The 12,279-nt window shown below is 42.6% G+C and overlaps 1 protein-coding gene across 1 annotated transcript in view; it reads right to left on the bottom strand.

Annotated features, from left to right (window-relative positions):
* RNF150 (ring finger protein 150) overlaps window positions 1-12,279 on the bottom strand; it is a 192,692-nt gene that overhangs the window by 119,786 nt on the left and 60,627 nt on the right. The gene's annotated exons all lie outside the window — the stretch shown is intronic.

Raw genomic sequence — 12,279 nt, 5'->3', positions numbered from 1 at the left:
CCCCTAGTTATTTTGTTTGAAAACATTAGAGAAGGGTATAAAAGAAGGAAAAGAAGTAAATCTATAACCTATTATTAGTTGTAGGTACATAATATTATACATAGAAAATCTCATATATTCTACTAAAAAGCTTTTAATAGAAGAAATAAATGAGTATAGTAAAGTGAGAGGCAATAAAATCAACATGCAAAATATGTAGCATTTCTATGTGTAAATAACAAACTAGTAGAAAAGACAAATCAGGAAAAGAATATCCATTACATGGGGAGAAGAAATATTCAGAAGCTTCCTCATAAAAGAAATACAAATGGCCAAAAGGTACATGAAAAAATGCTCCACATCGCTAATCATCAGGGAGATGCAAATTAAAACAACAATGAGATATCATCTCACACCACAGAGACTGGCACACATTCAAAAGAAGAAAAGTAACCAATGCTGGCATGGATGTGGGGAAAAAAGGACACTCTTTCACTGTTGGTGGGAATGCCGACTGGTCCAGCCATTTTGGTAAACAATATGGACAGTCCTTTAAAAACTAGAAATTGAGCTTCCATATGACCCTGCAATACCACTTCCAAAATCTATCCTGCGAGTGCAAAAAAGCACAGTAGAAATGACATCTGTACCTATATGTTCATTGCAGCACTGTTCACAATAGCCAAAATCTGGAAACAACCCAAGTGCCTGAGAACAGATGACTGGTTAAAGAAACTTTGGTATGTCTACACAGTGTAATACTATGCAGCTGTTAGGAGAGATGAAGTCATGAAATTTGCTTATAAGTGGATAGAGGTGGAGCTTATCATGCTATATGAAATGAGTCAGAAAGAGAGGGACTGATATAGAAGGACTGCACTCATTTGTGGAATATAAAATAACACAACACAAGACCGACACCCAAGGACAGTAGATATAAAGGTCATGAAGATTGCTCCATAGTTGGAAGCCTGCATCATAAGCGGGCGGGAGGAAGGCAGCTGGAATAGAGAAGGGATCACAAAGAAAATGTTGGTGGAAGGAATTGATCAGGATGGGAGATGTGTGCTGAAAGTAGATAAAGGACTAAACATGATAACCTCTCAGATTCTGCATTGCAAACCATAATGCCCAAAAGTAGAGTGAGAGTAAGGGGAATATTGTCTGCCATGGAGGCAGGGGGAGGGTTGGAAAGGGGGATACATTGGGGACATTCCTGGTGGAGAATGTGCACTGGTGGAGGGATGTGTATTTGATCATTGTGTGATTGTAACTCAGACATGAAAGCTTGTAACTATATCTCATGGTGAATCAATAAAATGAAAAAAAATTTTTTTAAAAGGAATACCCATTACAATTGTATAAAATATTTAAATACCTTGTAATAAATGTAACAAAAGAAGTGAAAGATCACAGGAAGAAGCAAGAGATTGTTTAAAGAAAATATAATACAAAGAACTGAATTATTTAAATGGCTATGTTACCTAAAGAAATTCACGGACTTAATTCTTGTTCCTACTAATATCTCGATGACATTCTTTGAGGGAATTAAACAAAACATTATGACATTTATTTGGAACTATAAATACCTGATATAGCAAAAACATGTCTAAGAAAAAAGAACAAAAATGGAAGTATCATGCTTCCCGACTTAAAACCATACTACAAAGAAATAGTAATTAAAACAGCATGTATTGGCATAAAAACTGACACATCTCACTGGAACAGAACTGAGAGCCTCGAAATAAAACCAAAGATATGTGAACAAAAATTTCACAGCAGTGGAGCCAAGAACATACAGGGTGGCAAGAGAAGTCTCCCCAACAAATGGTATTGCGAAAACTGGAGAGCCACATGCAAACGAATGAAGCTAGACCACTAACATCCACACAGAAGATAATCCGAAGTGGATGCAAGGCCTTAAACTATAAAATACATGGAAGAAAATGTGGGCAAAATGCTCTTTTACATTGGCTTTATAATGTGTTTGGGACTTGACTCCAACTATAGGAAAACAAGAGAAAAATAAACAAATGGACAATGTCAGACTTAAAAAGCTTCTGTCCATCGAAAGAAGTGATTATCAAATGAAAATATGTCCTACTGAACAGGAATATATATCTGCATAACACATGCCTCAAGAGAGGTTCATATCCAAAAGACATAAAGAACTAAAAAAGTCAACAAGCAAACTTATTTAAAAATGGGCAGAGGAGCTACGTAGACACGTCTGCAAAGAAGACATGCAGGGTCAGTAGTCACATGAAAAGATTATCCTCTCTTACTGCTAGGGAAATATCAATCTCGTACACAATGGGATATCAACTCACACCTGTGATCAGGGTTAGTATTTAAAAAACAAGAAACAACGTTTTGGAGAGGTGGTAGAGAGGAGGAAACTTTTGTACACTGTTAGTGGGAATGTCTAATTAATTCTAAGGGTGTAGCCAAAACAGAAAAAAGTCTGAAGATGCCTCCAAAATTCAAAAGTAAAATTTCCATACAATCCAGTTATACCCCTTCTAAATGTTTCTAAAAAATATAAACATACCCATTCAAACACATATCTATTATATATGTATATGTATGTATACTATATAAAAATATAAATCACCACCACATTTATAATAGCATTATAACAATCAAGAGTAGGAAACAACCTACGTGCCCACTGGCCTATATGCTATATACATTCAAAGAAATATTACTCTTCTATTTTAAAAAATGAAATTTCAAATTTGCAACAACATTCAAGGGTCTAGAGAATATCAGACTCAGTCAAATGAGACAAATGCTGTCTTATTTTTCTTGCATGTGACAACCAGATGAACTAAAAAAAATTAAACTGCAAGACCAATTCATGACCTTAAGTGAAGAGGAAGGGGAGAATAAATAAATATAAATGGAATAACTGCATGGTAAAGGCCAGAATTAAACTTTTAGTGACCAACTTTATGCAGTCTATGCACTCGTTGATTTTTAATGATGCATGCCTTAAACTTAAATGTTATCAGGCAATGTTATTTTGATTTTTAAAAAGTTTCTGCAGAGGGGCTGGATTGATAGCACAGTGGGCAGGGCATGTGCCTTGCGTGTGATCGATCTGGGTTTGATTCCCAGCATCCCATATGGTCCCCTGAGCACCGCCAGGGGTAATTCCTGAGTGCAGAGCCAGGAGTAACCCCTGAGAATCGCCGGGTGTGACCCAAAAATAATAATAATTATTTTTAAAAGTCTGCAGAAAAGATTCCTCAATACTCTATACTCCCATACTCCCATAGCTTATCATCCATAGCTTATCATCTACTAAATATCAGTTTCATGATGAATAAAAATAAACAGAAATATACAACAGAGTCAGGAAACAAAGACTTAAAATCTTGTAATAAAAATTGCTGAGGAGGGGCTGGCGCTATAGTACAGCGGTAGGGCGTTTTTTCCAGATTCTGGCTATTGTAAACAGTGCTGCAATGAATATACAAGTGCAGATGTCATCTTTACTATACTTTTTTGCATGTCCAGGATATATTCCCAGAAGTGGTATTGCTGGGTCAAATGGGAGCTCAATTTCTAATTTTTTGAGAACTGTCCATACTGTTTTCCAAAAGGGATGAACCAGTCGGCATTCCCACCAGCAGTAAAGGAGAGTCCCTTTCTCCCCACATCTGCACCAACACTGGTTGCTTTTGTTCTTTCAGATGTGGGCCAGTCTCTGTGGTGTGAGATGGTATCTCATTGTTGTTTTGATCTGCATCTCCCTGATGGTTAGTGATGAGGAGCATTTTTTCATGTGTCTTTTGGCCATTCAGATTTCTTCTTTGAGAAAGTTTGTTCATTTCTTCGCCTCATTTTCTGATGGGGTTGGATGTTGTCTTCTTATGGAGTTCAACCAGAAGAGGCACTTTATTGTTGTTGTTATTATTATTATTATTATTATTATTATTATTATTATTATTTTCTTTTTAGGTCATACCCAGTGATGCACAGGGGTTACTCCTGGCTGTGCACTCAGGAATTACCCCTGGCAGTATTCCGGGGACCATATGGGATGCTGGGAATCCAACCCAGGTTGGCCACATGCAAGGCAAACACCCTACCCGCTGTGCTATTGCTGCAGCCTCCGAAGAGGCACTTTTTAAAATAAATGCTTTTTGCACTGTGGTTTACAGCACTGCTACTGATAGGGTTTTGTGCACAACCCTTTCCCACCTCTCAGCACCATCTCTCAGCCCAGCTGAACAGTTTCCCGCACGACAGTTGTCTCCTCTCTGTCCTACCACCCCCACCCCACCCCCGCACCTTCCACCCACGTAGCATGTTTCCTAATGAAGACCAATTTTCACATTCTTTGTCTTCACTGGTCAATGACTTCTTCCATTTCTGAAACCTTAACTCACTTTTGTAGCTAATCTATAGGAAATGAAAGTGATACAAGGATGAAATGCACCTGGATGGATTTTATTCTATTAAAAATTAGTAAAATTTCTCATGTTCTGAAAGATATGTAAGAAATAATAAGGTTTCATGGGGGCATCAATTCTTATTAAAATTACTTATTTAAAAAGAACCTAGGTGCTAAAATTCAGTGCAAGTTGCCTTGAGCAGTAAGAAACCATTCAGACATTATTCAAGTCAGAATTTGCCATCTAAATGAGGGATCAGAGAAATTACCAGCATGAAGAACAGAGACCTGGAGATAGAAACTATAGAACTGGGTTGGGTGATATTGCAAATATCAAATTTAATTGCGCCACTTATCTGATGTGGTGCTTTAAAGGAGAAACTAGATAGAATGGGAAAGAGGAAATATTTGAAGATATGCTATCTAAGGATTTCCCACAAGTGAGATTACAGAGATGTAGGAAGCAAACTTAGTCTTTAAATGACTTAGTAATTCACACTTCAATCCTAGCCAGAGCAATTAGGCAGAAGAAGAGATAAATGACACCCGAACTGGAAAGAGTAAAACTGTCACTACTTGGAGTTGACAGAGTCTATATAGAAAATCCTAAGGACTCCACCGGGAAGATGTTAGAATAAACAAATTCAGTCGAGTTGCTGATATCAAAATCAACATTAAGGAAGTGCCAAATTAATACTGTCCACAGGTTCTTGGAGAACTGCGACTTGAAAGCAACATGATGTACAATGAACTCCCTCAAGTACTCCCTCATTTGATTTAATGTTGGCCATGACTGTTTTGCTGTTTTTCTTCTCTTCAATGTGATAACAAAATGACATTATTGAAGGATTTTCTCTACAAAAATATGCCGTGTGTCTATATACTAATAACAGACTAGTAGAAAGATACATTTAAAAAATGATCCCAATGTAGGTTGACAATTGCATTAAAAAATATCTAGGATGGTTTGGACAGATAGTACGGGCATTAGGGAGCTTTCCTGGCACACATCCAACCCCAGTTCGATCCCTGGAACTGCATATAGTCCCCCGAGCCCCGCCAGGAGTGATTCCTATGCAAAGTCTGGAGTAAGCCCTGAGCAACCTCAAGTGTGGCCAAAACAAGCAAAAATACCTAGGAAAAACCTAAGAAGAGTAAATCTAAAAGCTTCTTATAACATGAAAAGAAACTGGTAAGTGTATGAGGATGGATGTGAAAATTTACTGTGATGATCATTTTGTATCAAAATATTGATTCACTACATAAAACACCTTAAACATAAGGTTTCATGCCAATTCTACATCGAGTTTGCATTTCAAGAAAATGGTTTATTAATATACCACAATTGCAGAGGCTTGCTTTAAATATGGTACATCTTAACTCAGCACCTACTATAGGCTGGGCACCAGAGACATTTCTATGCATCATTTGCTGGAACAGTTCATTAAGAATAAGGAGTTCTCTCTCTCTATCTCTCCCTCCCTCTCCTTTTCCCTCCCACTCTCTTTCCCTCCCTCCCTCCCTCCCTCCCTCCCTCCCTCCCTCCCTTCCTCCCTTTATCCCTCCCTTCTCTCTCTCTCTCTCTCTCTCTCTCTCTCTCTCTCTCTCTCTCTATTTTTTGGCGGTGTTTAGGGGACCAGCGTGGTGCCAGGTATGGAACTAGGGCCAGTCGGTCATGTGCAAGGCAAGTGCCTAACCCACTGCACTATCTCTCCAGCCCCTCAAGGAATTTTTTCCCTTTAGGCAATATAAATACTAACCTCAAGTTGTGCATAAATTCTTTACTGAAGCCCATTTTGAAGGCAATGCAGCACGGTGGCATTTAACACTACCTGCCAGCAGGACAGGGAGAGAGAGAGCATGGGGGTAAGATGCTTATCTTGCACGAGGCTGACCCTGGCTCTATCCCTGGCATCACAGATGGTCCCCTGAGCACCGCAAAAGCTTAGAGCCAGGGACCCTTGAGCTTAGAGCCAGGGAGTGAGCTCTGAGCACCTCCAGGTGTGGCCCAAATCACACCCACCCCCAACCCCTCTCTGTGGGGGCTGGAGAGAGCTCAGGGCTGGAGCGTGTGCGGGGACGCACGGAAGCCTAGCGCATCCCTCACACCACACAGTTCCTAACATATGTTAAATTGTGGGTTTTTTTCACATGTATTTCCTTTTTGTTGGTTGAGGCGGGGTGCACTCCTGGTGGTTCCCAGGGGTCACAGCTGGCTCTGCACTCGGGAATCACTCTTGGCAGTGCTCCAGGGGCCACGCCCAGGGTCCAGCCCAGGTGGGCTGTCTGCAAGGCAAGCGCCTTACCCTCTGCATTATCTCGGGCCCTGATGCTTTTTTTTTTTTTTTTATGAACAAGATGTTTGTGCAGATGTGTGAAAGTGGCTATTTTTATAACCGTTTTTAACATGCAATTCAAAATAATCCCCAAACACCTGCCTGGGGCCCTAAGAAGTGCAGGCGGGGAGGGAAGGGGTGTGGCGGGGCAGCCACGGCTGAGCAGTCACCGAGGCCTCTGCTGGGTCATGCCGGGGCCTGGTTGCTCTGTCTCAGAAGTCCCTCCTCCTCTCCTTCCTCCCGTCGAGGCTTCCGCCCTGCCTTTTATTTTGTTTTTTGTTGTTTAAAAAAATTGGGAGGAGTGTTTTGGGTCACCCCAACAGTGCCCAGGGGATGATTCCGGAGCTCAGAGATCATTCCCAGTGGTGCTAAGAGAACCGTGAGGTGCCAGGGATCAAACCTGGGTCCGCCGCATGCAAAGCCTGCACTCAGCCCACTGAGCACCCTCTCTGGGGCCTGCAGGGCACTTTTAAAGCATGTCACTGGAGAGTATCATGCTGAGTGACATGAGTCAGAAAGAGAGGGACAGACATAGAAGGACTGCACTCATTTGTGGAATGTAAAATGACATAATATCAGACTAACATCCAACGACAGTAGAAACAAGGGCCAGGAAGATTGCTCCCGGTTGGAAGCCTGCCTCATGAGCTGGGGGAGGAGGTGGCTGGGATAGAGAAGGGACCACTAAGTCAATGATGGTTGGAGGGATCGCTCGGGATGGGAGACTTTTGTGCTGAAAGTAGATAAGGGCCCAAACATGATGGCCTACTCAGTATCTGTATTGCAAACCATAATGCCCCAAACTAGAGATGGAGTAAGAAGGAAATTGTCTGCCATAGAAGCAGGTTTTGGGGTGAGGTGGGGGTGGTGGGGAGGATACTGGGGACTCTGGTGGTGGAAAACATACACTGGTGGAGGAAGGGTGGGTGTTCGATCATTGTCTCACTGAAACTCAATCATGGAAGCTTTGTAACTATCTCACACTGATTCAATTAAAAAAATTAAATTTAAAAATAAAAGCCTGTCACACAAAGAGGAGTAAGTAGCCGTTGTATTCCCTTCCTTCCTGTAGCTGCCCCGCCGTGCTATTCCTCCTTTCACGGCCAGAGTGTAAGAGCTAAGAAGGCCCCCTGCTCTCTCCGCTCCACCTCAGAGATCTGGCTGGATTATTCTTTAGAGGAGCAGGAGGTTTATCAAAGCTCCTATCCTCACCTCCACCCTCCAACCCTCCCTCCTCCCGTACCCCTGGTTTGGTCACAGTACGGAGAGGGCTGGGTCTGAACACGGAAGAAGAGGCGCGCCAGCATTCGTAAGAACGATGCCTAACTGACAATAACAGCCTGCACTCAGAGAAGGGAAAGGTTGGGCTAAATCTTGATTATTCAAATGCTAGCTGTGTGCTCTTGGGCGAGTTACTTACTACATACAAATTTATACAGGTAAATCTCTCGGTGTCAGTTCCATCAGGTATAAAATGGGGAGTGAAAATAGCATCTATCTGCTAGGGGCTGTGGAAAACTTAATTCATGAAACGATTCGGGTCCCCTGCAGCGAATGTCAGCATCTGAGAGTTATTTGGGAAGAGTAGGTACTTAGAACAGTGCCTGGCATCTGGCAGGCATTCAAAGTTAATTTTGAAATTGTATTTTGTTAAATGTGGCATGTAAATTATGTCTCACACAATTGAAATCATAGGCATACTGATGTATTCCAAGTAGAGGAGCACAGTGGTTACTGCTGAGGGGGGAGGCTGAGGTTCATACCTTCCCCTGCCCATCATCAGTTATATGAATTGACTCCACTCCTCAGAAATTAATATCCATTGCTAATCTACTTGTGAAAAACAAAAACACATTAAAACCCATAAATAATTAGAACTACTATTTTAGTATGGTCTCCCCAAATGAATGATTTTGAAAAATGGACTTAGCTGATGTGGCTAAGCTACCGTATCTTTTCTAACATGTCAATCTATCTGAGCTAGTCTATTAAAATTATCCTTTAAAAAACACTATTCTTAAAAAAGAAAAGGAAAAAAGCAATCCAAATTCTAGGATGAACACGTTTGATCAGAGCAAAATAAGATTTTCTGAATCTCTAACTGGATCTTGATTAAAGTAGAATTGAGTTATATTCTCTCTCTTTTGGGGGACTCCACCTGGCAGTGACCAGGGCTTACTCTTGGCTCTGTGCTCAGGGGTCCCTTCTGGCAGGGATTAGGGGACCACATGGATGCCAGGGATTGCCTCACGCAAGGCAAACACTTTGCCCACTGTATTCTCAGTCTGACCTTCAGTTAAGCTATATTCTTTATGTTTAAATGCTGTTGCAGCTTATTGTCCTTCATCAGAACATACACAAAAAATAATTTTGGTTGCCAGTGTGCTACCTTAAGTTAAATTCTATACATGAAAGAAACCAATCTCTGGTAAGAACTGATGAAGATGGTGGGTCCCCACGGGTGGCTTATGTGAGACGACAGGAGAGAAAGATGGTCACTCTCTCCGGAGCCACCTCTGCCACGCCAGGACCCAGGGATCTTGGGCTCTTATCTCACTTCGCAGAAAAGGATTTCAGGAGTAGACAAGCAGTGAAGTAAAGAGAGATTTTATTTGGAGTTTTTTAGGAAGGGGAAGGAGGGAGAGAAAGTGAGAGAGAGTAACACGCTCAAGAGAGAACGTGGGCTTCTTTCTTCAAAGGCGAGAGAGCCCCTACATAAACATCCCAGCATCGGATATGAACATCCACATCTCGGGGCTGGAGCGATAACACAGTGGGTAGGGCATTTGCCTTGCACGCGGCCAACCCGGGTTCGATTCCCAGCATCCCATATGGTCCCCTGAGCACCGCCAGGAGTGGTTCCTGAGTGCAGAGCCAGGAGTAACTCCTGTGCATCGCCAGGTGTGACCCCCAAAAAGCAAAAAAAAAAAAAAAATAGAAAATCCACATCTCAAGAGAGGAGATGTGGGTGTGACACGTGCTCAGCCACAAGCAGCACATGGGCTCGGGCAGCATTTCTCTTGGTTCGAGGCGGCTTTTATAAGTTTTTTCCAATCTGCCCATACACGGGTCTTCTACTTAGGTAAAAGTCTGTTGCTAGGGAGATTGCCAAGGCAGGCAGAGTTGGGAGTGGTCCAGGGTCTTCTTTACGATTCCTTTCCTGGCCTTTTGTTCCTGCCGGAGCTTCTCCCAGAGAGGGTCCAGTCTTCTCTGGGTCTCTTGCTGGCACCAGGTGGAGCCTTATCAGGCCTCAGTTCCTGTTTTCTGCAAAGTTGGCTTTTTTGCAACTTGAGGGCTACTGATTTTATTATTTTCCCAGGAAATTCATTGTCATTGCCTTGGGTGGAGGTGGGGTGAGGTCTTCTCTATCTACCTGCCCGCCTACACCAATTCTGGATTCTCCCTATCAACCTCTGGCGACCATTCAGAAGGGACGAAGGAAGAGTTGCTAAAGAAGAGGAGCAGGGGCTGGGAGCTCACTGAAAAATCATTCTACTTGGTTCTAGAATGAAGTTAAGATGCATTTGGTGAATTTACTGCCCTACTTCTGAGAATAATCGTTTTCTTAATAAGTGGAGAAGTGGAAAGACTTTGCAAGCAATTTCTTTTTTGTAAGCCATAAAGCGAATAATTCACCTGAAGATATAAGCATCCTGCTTTATTTTCTTATGGCTGGATTTTAGTATTTTTTAGGCAGGAAAAACTTGGAGAACCTGCCTCCTCGGCAGGTGTGGCCCTCGGAAAGGTATGCAGCACTTAAAATATTTTATCATACTTTAAGTGAGTCATTGGCAAATTTTCCTATTATAGTATATTCCACCTACTCACAAAAGGATCTGAATTAAGAAGGCACTACCTTAACTGATAAAAATAATCCAAATTTTCAAAGTAAAGGAAATGCCTCCCCAAAGTATATAGATTTTGAAATCTCTTGACGCATTTTAAAAAAGGAAATCAGATAATTATGAACTGCGGAATTGTTACAAGCCTCCTAAAAACTTTTCTTCAGCAACCTGTAGCTGGGTTATCTTTGACTGTCTTGAGATTCGGAGGAGGTTTATTTTTATACCCCAGTAGGAGAAAATTTAAGTGAAAAAAGAAAATGAGCTACAGCATGCATGCACAAGGTAAAGATACGGAAGTGAAGTATGAGAATGATATTCAAATCTATTTCTTAAATGCTGGAAATGAGGAGCTAGCACTTTGTGTCAGTTATTGTGTGAAGGCTCGCTGTGTTGTGGAAGAAATCTATCTCTCTGTGGGTACACACCCAGGCCTGCGGAGGGCAGGAGGAGAGCATCACACAGGGTCCCCTGAGCCCTGCCAGGAGTGATCCCTGGACCACAAGCCTGCAGCCGGCTGGCCCTGACTATTCGGAAGCACCCTGAGATCCATCTACTGCAACAATTTGTTTTTTGGGGGTTAATTTCCAGACTACATTATTTAATTTTTTTTAAGTTAAGGGACTCTGGTGGGACCCTTTCCCCTAACACTCAGATCTACCGGAAAGGCAACATTAGACAATTTGTTTTCTATTGCTGATTGGGAATAGCATATGATGTCACACAAAAGAGCCTGGCAAGCTCCCCGTGGCGTATTCGACATGCCAAATGCAGTAACAATAACAGGTCTCATTCCCCTGGCCCTGAAAAGAGGCTCCAATCATTGGGAAAAACAAGTAAGGAGAGGCTGCTAAAATTTCAAGGCTGGGACGAATGGAGACATTACTGGCGCCTGCTCGAGTAAATCGATCAACAACTGCTCGAGTAAATAGATGAAAGGATGACAGTGATACAGTGAAGTTAAGGGGCTGGGACAGATGTTCCAGGTGCTGCCCAGAGAGGCAGGCAGGTGCGTGTTTGTCAGTGTGCAGATCATTACAACATGCCAGTAGGCCTAAAGCTTACATTCGGTAGACTGGGAACACCTGTAAAGGTGATTAGAGGCTGCCCCAAAAGCCTCTGTCCCTCTCGGAGAGCCCAGCAAGTTACCGAGAGTATCCCACTTGCACAGCAGAGCCTGGCAAGCTACCTGTGGCATACTTGATATGCCAAAAACAGTAACAATGATAGTCCTCATTCCCCTGATCCTGAAAGAGCCCCCAATATGCCATCGGGCTACACTAGTACGAGACAGGGACGAATGGAGACGTTACTGGAGCCCGCTCTAGCAAATCAATGAACAACAGGATGACAGTGATACAGTGAAGTTAAAGGGCTAAGGTCATGTAGGAAGGTCGTAAGGTCGAGTGGGAAAGGTCATGCCTTCCTGGGAGGCCACTGGGCAGGCCTGATGACCCTGGGGGCCTCCACGCACCGGGATCAAACCCCAGCAGGAGTAGCCCCCACAACTGAAGACAGACTAAGTAAAGGAGCAAAACCGTTTCAGAACACGCTCCTTTGTGTAAGCCAGGTAGGTCCCACCTCTTCTTTTCAGTTTGAAACCTAAGCATGAAACGCATATTGATCGCACAGGTTGTGTGTCTGATGTGTTCGAAGCACTCAGCATACCTTAACCAACCTCATGCCGGAAAACACAGCCCGAGCCAGAACCATCCCTCGT

The sequence above is a fragment of the Sorex araneus genome, chromosome 7 (genome assembly GCF_027595985.1).
Source record: "Sorex araneus isolate mSorAra2 chromosome 7, mSorAra2.pri, whole genome shotgun sequence".
Classification (NCBI taxonomy): Eukaryota; Metazoa; Chordata; class Mammalia; order Eulipotyphla; family Soricidae; genus Sorex; species Sorex araneus.
The sequence above is the reverse complement of the archived record's forward strand: the minus strand, read 5'-3'. Positions and strand labels throughout refer to the sequence as shown.